The sequence below is a fragment of the Chrysochloris asiatica genome, unplaced genomic scaffold (assembly GCF_000296735.1).
Source record: "Chrysochloris asiatica unplaced genomic scaffold, ChrAsi1.0 scaffold00425, whole genome shotgun sequence".
Taxonomy (NCBI): domain Eukaryota; kingdom Metazoa; phylum Chordata; class Mammalia; order Afrosoricida; family Chrysochloridae; genus Chrysochloris; species Chrysochloris asiatica.
Genome location: NW_006408943.1, coordinates 400,183 through 407,757, shown reverse-complemented (window position 1 = coordinate 407,757; position 7,575 = coordinate 400,183). Strand labels below are relative to the sequence as shown.

General features: G+C 42.1%; 1 protein-coding gene across 1 annotated transcript in view; it reads right to left on the bottom strand.

Moving 5' to 3' along the window:
• NPHP4 (nephronophthisis 4) overlaps positions 1-7,575 on the bottom strand; it is a 168,554-nt gene that overhangs the window by 148,568 nt on the left and 12,411 nt on the right. The window lies entirely within an intron of this gene.

Sequence of the window (7,575 nt, the reverse complement as noted above, 5' to 3'; positions counted from 1 at the left end):
ATAAAACAGACGTTTGTAAGTAGGGAAAACAATGATAAATTACAGGGTAACCTCAAAAAAAACATTTGCACATCAAAATATTTTTTTTAAAGAGAGTAAAATCAGAAAGATTTAGTAAACATTAACACACCAGAAATGAAAATGAAGAGAAAACCCACAAATGAACTTTACAAAGAAAATTATGGGGAATAAAGAATCCAGCACCACCACACACACACACACACACACACACACACAAATGACAGCAATCAATTCACATCTATTGATAATTACACTGAATGTAAATTGATTAAATGTACCAGCAAAGAGACACAGAGAGCACAAAGGATAAGAAAACAGGATCCTTCAATACCCTGTCTACAAGAAACATATCAAAAAGATGGAGACAGCCTAAATGCCCATTAACAAAAGAATGGTTAAACAGAGTTTGGTAGAGAGTAGACATATGCTAAAATGGATGACAGAGCAGTCATTACACAACACTAGGGAGGTCAGCAGAGGAAAAATATTGTTAACTGTTGGTACCTGGGAGGACTGCAACTATGTAATGATGCAAATTGTATGATTTGGCAAAAGAAGAAAAAAATAAAAAACAGAGGGAATCGAAGCAAATACTTTTGAATGATGATGCACAGAGGAGATTGTAATCATTGCAACGAAACAATGAGTGTAAAACTGATGTTCCCCCATGTAAACTAGCACTCAATTCCCAATAAAAACTTAAAAAAAAACCAAAAACACTCCTCTTTGCAAAATTTTCAAGAGTAGAATTTTTATTTTTCTTAATTGAAAGTGAGCACTTGTCTCTAAGAAGCTTTACAACATCACAGCCTGTTTTGAATATTTTTTTGTTTTCTGTTTACCCAACTTCTATTTCCCACCCATGCCAAACCTTGTTTTGTTGTTGTTTGGTTTTGATAAGCCTGATAGATTTCCCTCTGAAAAGTTACCCTTACAGAGTTCTCCTCCTCAACACATGCTGTTTGAGTAACTTCATCAGGTGATACAAGAACCTAGATTTAAGTAGTTCAAAAGTCAGAATTTAACTCACTCCATGAGAACCAATTAAATGAACTCAGACTTTTAATGAGATTTCTGATTAGTAGAGGCTCTTTCCTATAGCCTTGGATTTAGCAAGAGCCGATGAAATGCTATAACCAAAATGCACCAAGTGGAATAGAGAGAAAATGAAAGTGGTTGTGATATCTTTTGTGTGTCTGATCAGAATGCACTTTATGTTGATGCTACTCCTGGATCTATCAATTGTATCAGCCGACTAAATCATTTATTTTGCTTAATCCACATAGCATCTGACTCATGAAACCAATGTAATCAATATGAAAAAATGTTCAATTATTTTTATTTGATAAAAAATGGAGCAGTATAATTCAACCTTGGTATCTGAAACTTGACTATGACAGACTTGCTGTTTTCCTTGTTGTTGGTGGTGGTGGTGTTGTTGAGTGTCATCAAGTCAGTTCTGACTCACAGTGAACCTATATGCAACTGATCAAAGTGCTTCCTGGTCCTTCACCAGCCTCACAATCATTCCTATTTTTTGAGCCCACTGTTGCATCCGCTGTGTCAAACCATCCCATTGAAGGTCTTCTTTTTTACTGACCCTCTATTTGCCAACCATTGATACCTTCTCTAGGGACTGGTCCTTGATGATACGTACAAAGTGTGTGAGATGATTTCTCACTATCTTCATTTCTGAGGTGCATTCTTGCTGTAAGTTTTTCAACACAGATTTGGCTAGTCTCTGGCAGCCCGTTCAATATTCTTTACTTAATTCACAATTTAAAGGTTTCAATTCTTTTTTAGTCATCAACTTTATATATGTTTATTTTAAAGATGTATTCTCCTATATGATAGCCACTAGCCACATGTGGTTATTTATAATTAAATAAAACTTGTAAAAAGAAAGAAAGAAAAGACCAAACTGGATGTCAGAAGAGACACTGAAACTCACTCTCTACTGTAGAGATGCTAAAGTGAATAAAAGAAATGAGGACATAAAAGAGCTAAAAGGAAAATTTCAAAGGGCAGCTTGATAAGACAAAGTCAAGTATTATAATGAAATGTGCAAAGACCTGGAGTTAGAAAACCAAAAGGGAAGAGCATGCTCAGCATTTCTCAGGCTGAGAGAACTAAAGAAAAAAGTCAAGCCTTGATTTGACATACTGAGGGATTCTATGGACAAAATGAATGATACAGAAAGCATCAAAAGAAGATGGAAGGAATACTCAGAGTCACTGTACCAAAAAAAAAAAAAAAAAATGGTCAACCATTTCAAGAGGTAGCATATGATCACAAACAGATGGTAGTGAAGAAAGAGATTGAAGCTGCACTGAAGGCATTGGCAAAGAACAAGGCTCCAGGAATTGACAGAACAGATATTGAAATCTTTCAACAAACTGATGAAACACTAAGAGGCACTTACCTATGTCAAGAAATTTGGAAAACTGTTATCTGGCCAAGCGACTGGAAGAGATCCTTATTTTGCCCATTCCAAAGAGAGGTGACCCAATAGAATATAGAAATCATCAAACAATATCATAAATAGCATATGCAAGTAACATTTTACTGAAAATAATTCAAAAACAGCTGCCAGAAACTCACGCTGGATTCAGAAGAGTAGGTGGAACTAGGGGTATTATTGGTGATGGATCTTAGCTGAAAGCAGAAAATACCAGAAAGATGTTTTCCTGTGCTTTATTGACTATACAAAAGCTTTTAACTGTGTAGATGATGACAAGTTATGGATAACATTGCAAAGAATGGGTATTCTGGAATACTTGATTGTGCTCATGAGGAACCTATACAAAGACCAAGAGGCAAACTGAATGGTTTAAAATTGGGAAAGGTGTGTGTCAGGGTTGTATTCTTTCATCATACTTATTCAATCTGTATGCTGAACAAATAATCTGAGAAGCTTAATTAGATGAAGAAAAACGTGGCATAGGATTGGAGGAAGACTCATTAACCACTTGCGATATGCAGATGATACAAACTAGCTTGCTGAAAGCAAAGAGGACTTAAAATATTTACTGACAAAGATCAAAACCACGACCTTCAGTATACACCTCAATGTAAAGGAAACAAAATTCCTCCTAGTTGAACCAATAAATAATGCCACGATAAATGGAGAAAAGTTCGAAGTTGTCAAATACTTTATCATGAAGCAGCAGTCAAGAAATCAAATGATGCACTACATTAAGCAAATCTGCAGCACGAGGACCTCTTCAAAGTGTTCAAGAGCAAAGACGTCAGTTTAAGGACTAAAGTGCGCCTGAGCCACGCCATGGGATTTCAATTGCCTCATAGGCATGTAGAAGTTGGACAGTGAATCAGGAAGACCACTGAAGAATTGAGGCCTTTGAGTTCTGGTGTTGGAGAAGAGTATCATCAGTAGCATGGAATTCCCAAAGAACAAACAGATCTGTGTTGAAGGAAGTACAGCCATGAATGCTCCTTAGAAGCCAGGATGATAAGACTTGGTCTCTCATGCTTCAAACACAGTATCAGGAGGGACCAGTCCCTGGAGAAGGACATCATGCTTGGTATAGTGGAAGGTCCACCTGTATGCCAACAGCACCTGCTAAGGAACTGAGTAACATGAGGCAGCCTTCAAAGGCTAAAGGAAAGATTAAAATGAAACCAAACCAAACTAGCTGATGTTTAGTGACCCTGAGTAAACTCCAGAACTGGGCCCCATGTTGTTCTCCATGGCTGAGTTTTTTGCAAGTAGATCACCAGCCCTTTCTTCCATGAAGCACAGCAGCGGGTACAAAAATGCAGACACTGCTCAGGAATGAACAGTTTTCCAGTTCCACGGAAGCAAAAGCCTAATGCTAAAAACACAAATAAAATTCTGCAACACTGACCCAGTGGTTGTCCTGATGATCAACTTCCCAAACCCCTGTCACTGAATACCCTACGAAGCCAGTGCCCCCCGGAGGGCAAAGCACCATCTGCTCTGACCATGTGAACCCTAGCAGTCCTCCTCCCGCCTGCCCAGCCGGTGACCAGGTTCCAGACAGCCTCTGGGAGCAGGGCCTGTAAACAAGTCCTTCAGTGAGAGGAGGTTTCATTAATGTCAACGGAGGACATCTGAGAGGAGACGTCTATTTGTCAACGGAAACTGCATGATTAAAAGTTTAAATGCAGCCCAGCAAATTGCCTATGAGGGGCGACCCAGTGACTGAAGAGATGGGGTTTCATTTCCCGTGTCACACCTCCCTCGTTCACCTGAACAAGCTCTCCCAGACAGGGTAAACAGGTGAATAAATCATTTAAATGCTCCTGCCTGAATGCCTTCATCTCCAAGAAGCACTGACTTCACTTTACCTCAGGGCCCAGTTCCCATCTTTCACCCACAGTGACAGGATCAAAATTGGGCCGCTGGTGATGAGCTCTTCTGGAAACGCGACCGCTGAGTCTGTCCCTACTGCTAAGGTGACACCCTCCTCCAGTTCCAAGGAAAGGACAACGCCAGGCTGGTAAGTCCAAAGCAGAGCGAAAGGGAAACCTAACCGAATAAGCCTTTAATGTGATGCCTTCAGAAAGACAAACAAGGCACAAATACATCATGACAGCTCATCTCTGAGCTTCAACAAGGCTTCCTTTCCTGTAAGCACAACACCCCCATCTGAAGAATGCACCTCCCTGAGCACAATGAACCTGCTAGGCAGAATGCTCCTTGGGTAATCACAAATTCTCCAGTTCCAAAATCAAAGGCATCCCCCTCAGCCCAGTGCAGCCCACCATTACCTACAACAAAACAACACAGTGATGAGACAATTCCCTGCAACCAAGAGTGACCAAAATGTTAACAGTGCTGAATCTGAGAACGGCTGGGAGTAAAGATGTAAACTTTAAATCTGGGATGAAATCATCGCACCTCAACCCAGCCATTGCCACATGCCCAGCTCCTAGACAGAGTATGACCCACGGCTCCACCAATGCTTCTGCTTACAGTGCCTTCTTCTGAAGAAATATTAATACTCAAGCAACTCTTATAAGGATGAGTATTGTATCCCTGATGAACACATCAGGGAATTCAGGGCCAAAAAGAGTAAATAACTTGCCTAAAATCATACAGGGATTAAGTGATAAAAGCTGAGACTTGAACCCAGGTCCATGTGATATCAAAACCCAATGCCCACGCCCAACAGCCAGTCCCCATTCCTGCCTCAAGAGCAATCCCTTGGCTTACTTAGAAATGGCAAACCCAGTTACAATCCAAAGTGAAAAACTATCCCAGTCTGCTGTTAAGAATACACAACAACACAGATTGACAAAGTTAAAGCTTTCTACTGTCACCTAATGACCAGCAGTGAGGTCTCCTTGCAACTAGATCCCACTACTGAAACTATCCCAAAATAACACTCCCTACCATCAACCCCCATGTCTGGTTCACATTCAGACACTCTCCGAAAAGCAGCCTCCTCTTCTAGGTGGTAAAGAGGACTTAAAATACTGATGAACATCAAAGAGCACACACAGCCTTCGGTATGGGTTGCATCTCAATATAAAGAAAACACTGGACCAGTAAACAACATACACATAATGGAGAAGAGATTAAAGTTGTCAAAGACTTCATTTTGCTTAGACCAACCATCAACACACATGGAAGCAGGAGTCAAGAAATCAAAGGACATATTGCATTTGGCAAATCTACTGCACAAGACCTCTTTAAAGTGTTCAAGAGCAAAGATGTCAGTTTGAGGACCAAGGGTGCTTCTGACCCAAGCCATGGTATTTTAAATAACCTCATATGCATGTGAAAGTTGAACAGTGAATAAGGAAGACCGTAGAAGAATTGATGCATTTGAGTTATGGTGTTGGAGGAGAATACTGAAAGTACCAGGAATGCCAGAAGAGCAAATCTGTGTTAGAAGAAGTGCAGTCTTTATAATGATCCTTGGAAACCAGGATGGCCAGACTTTGTCTCTCATATTTCAAACATATTGTCAGAATGGACCAGTCCCTGGAGAAGGGCATCAAAACACAGGAAGACCCTCAACAAGATGGATTGGCACAGTGGCAGCAGCAGCAATGGGCTCAGGCTTAGCAACGATTATGAGGTTGGTGCAGGACTGAACAGTGTTTTGTTCTGTTGCGCATAGAATCACTGAGTGGATACCAACTCGATGTCACCTAACAACAACAACCTGGTAGGACCCAGTGGAGGACAGAAGGGACACAGAGAGGCCCTGAGAACAGCTTCTCGAGCTGGTTGCATGGCTGTCATTACCTCCTGACAGGGAGCACAGGTGAGGTAGGCAGCCGTGTGGCCCTGAGGCACACAGGGAGTTAACTGCACATACGGGAACTGAGCTGCTGAGTCAAATCAGAGGAGGGGCTGCCCAGGGAAACAGCGTTGCTCACACAACACTGACCAATAGAACATCCCAGAGCCCGTCTCTCATCCCCGTGGAGAGGGGACTGGGAAACAGCAGACCCAGTGTTCCCGTGACAGGAAGACAGCTGAGGTACCTGCTGAGTGAGCCACACCTGGGCTGCAGTGGAGCTCAGGGAGAAAATCCCCTCCTGCTCTGGGTTTAGGTTGTTCAGAGCAACGCTCATAAAATAAATATGGGAAGGGAAGAAAAATGAGTTCTGTCACCCAAAGTCTGAGACCTGGTTAGTTAAGGATGGAATTTAAAGGACAACTATGTCCATCTCAGAAATAAAATGTAGAAACGGCACAGGAGTTTGGCCTCCAGGATTTTTTTTTTTTTAAGATGCCTTTTTCAGAGGTTGGGTAAATTATCGACTGTCTCAGAGGACGTGAAAGGCAATCTCTCTCCACAGGGAGGGTCTGGGGCTCAGAGACTGAGAGGATCTGGAAGCTATTCTGTAGCTCTGCTGGCAGAGCCGGGGTACCTGAGACAAGAGGAGAATACACACCACCACAGAGACATCATCATTTACAGACAGGGCAAGATTTCTTTTTTCAAAGTCTATTTCAAGACATTGTTGTTTTGCAAAATCATAGAATAACATCTTTCAGGTTACGTATCAGTTTCTTCTTGTTGTTAAGTCCCATGGAGTCGGTTCCAACTCACAGCGACCCTGTACAGGGTTTCCAAAGACTAGCAGCTCAATAAAAACCCAGAGTACATAGGTTGATGCATTAATCCATGTTTAGGATGGAAGCCACACTGATTCTAAATACACCCCCAGCTGCTGGCAATTCATAGGGGCCTCCCAGCTGCTGAGCCCACAAATCAGATCACCCTCAAACTGCACAGAACCAGGAAAGCGCCGGGCAATTAGTAAAACCAGAGACAGACTTCACCAAATCTCCAAATCACTGCTAAGAAGGGCAAACTGGATTCCTCTCCGTTTTCATGGGTGTGGAGACAGGGAGCTGCTTTGCCATGCAATGGTTACTCTCTGAGGTCCCAGCTGTTGCTGTAACAGGAATCCCGCTTTAATAAACAGACATTGATTTTCTCAGAGTTGGGGGGGGGGGGCGGCTAGAAGTCCCACCTTAGGGCATGGGCTCTGGAGGAAGGGGTGCTCTGTGTCTGCCAGGGGGAGCTCCTCACCACTGGCTCTGGAGGA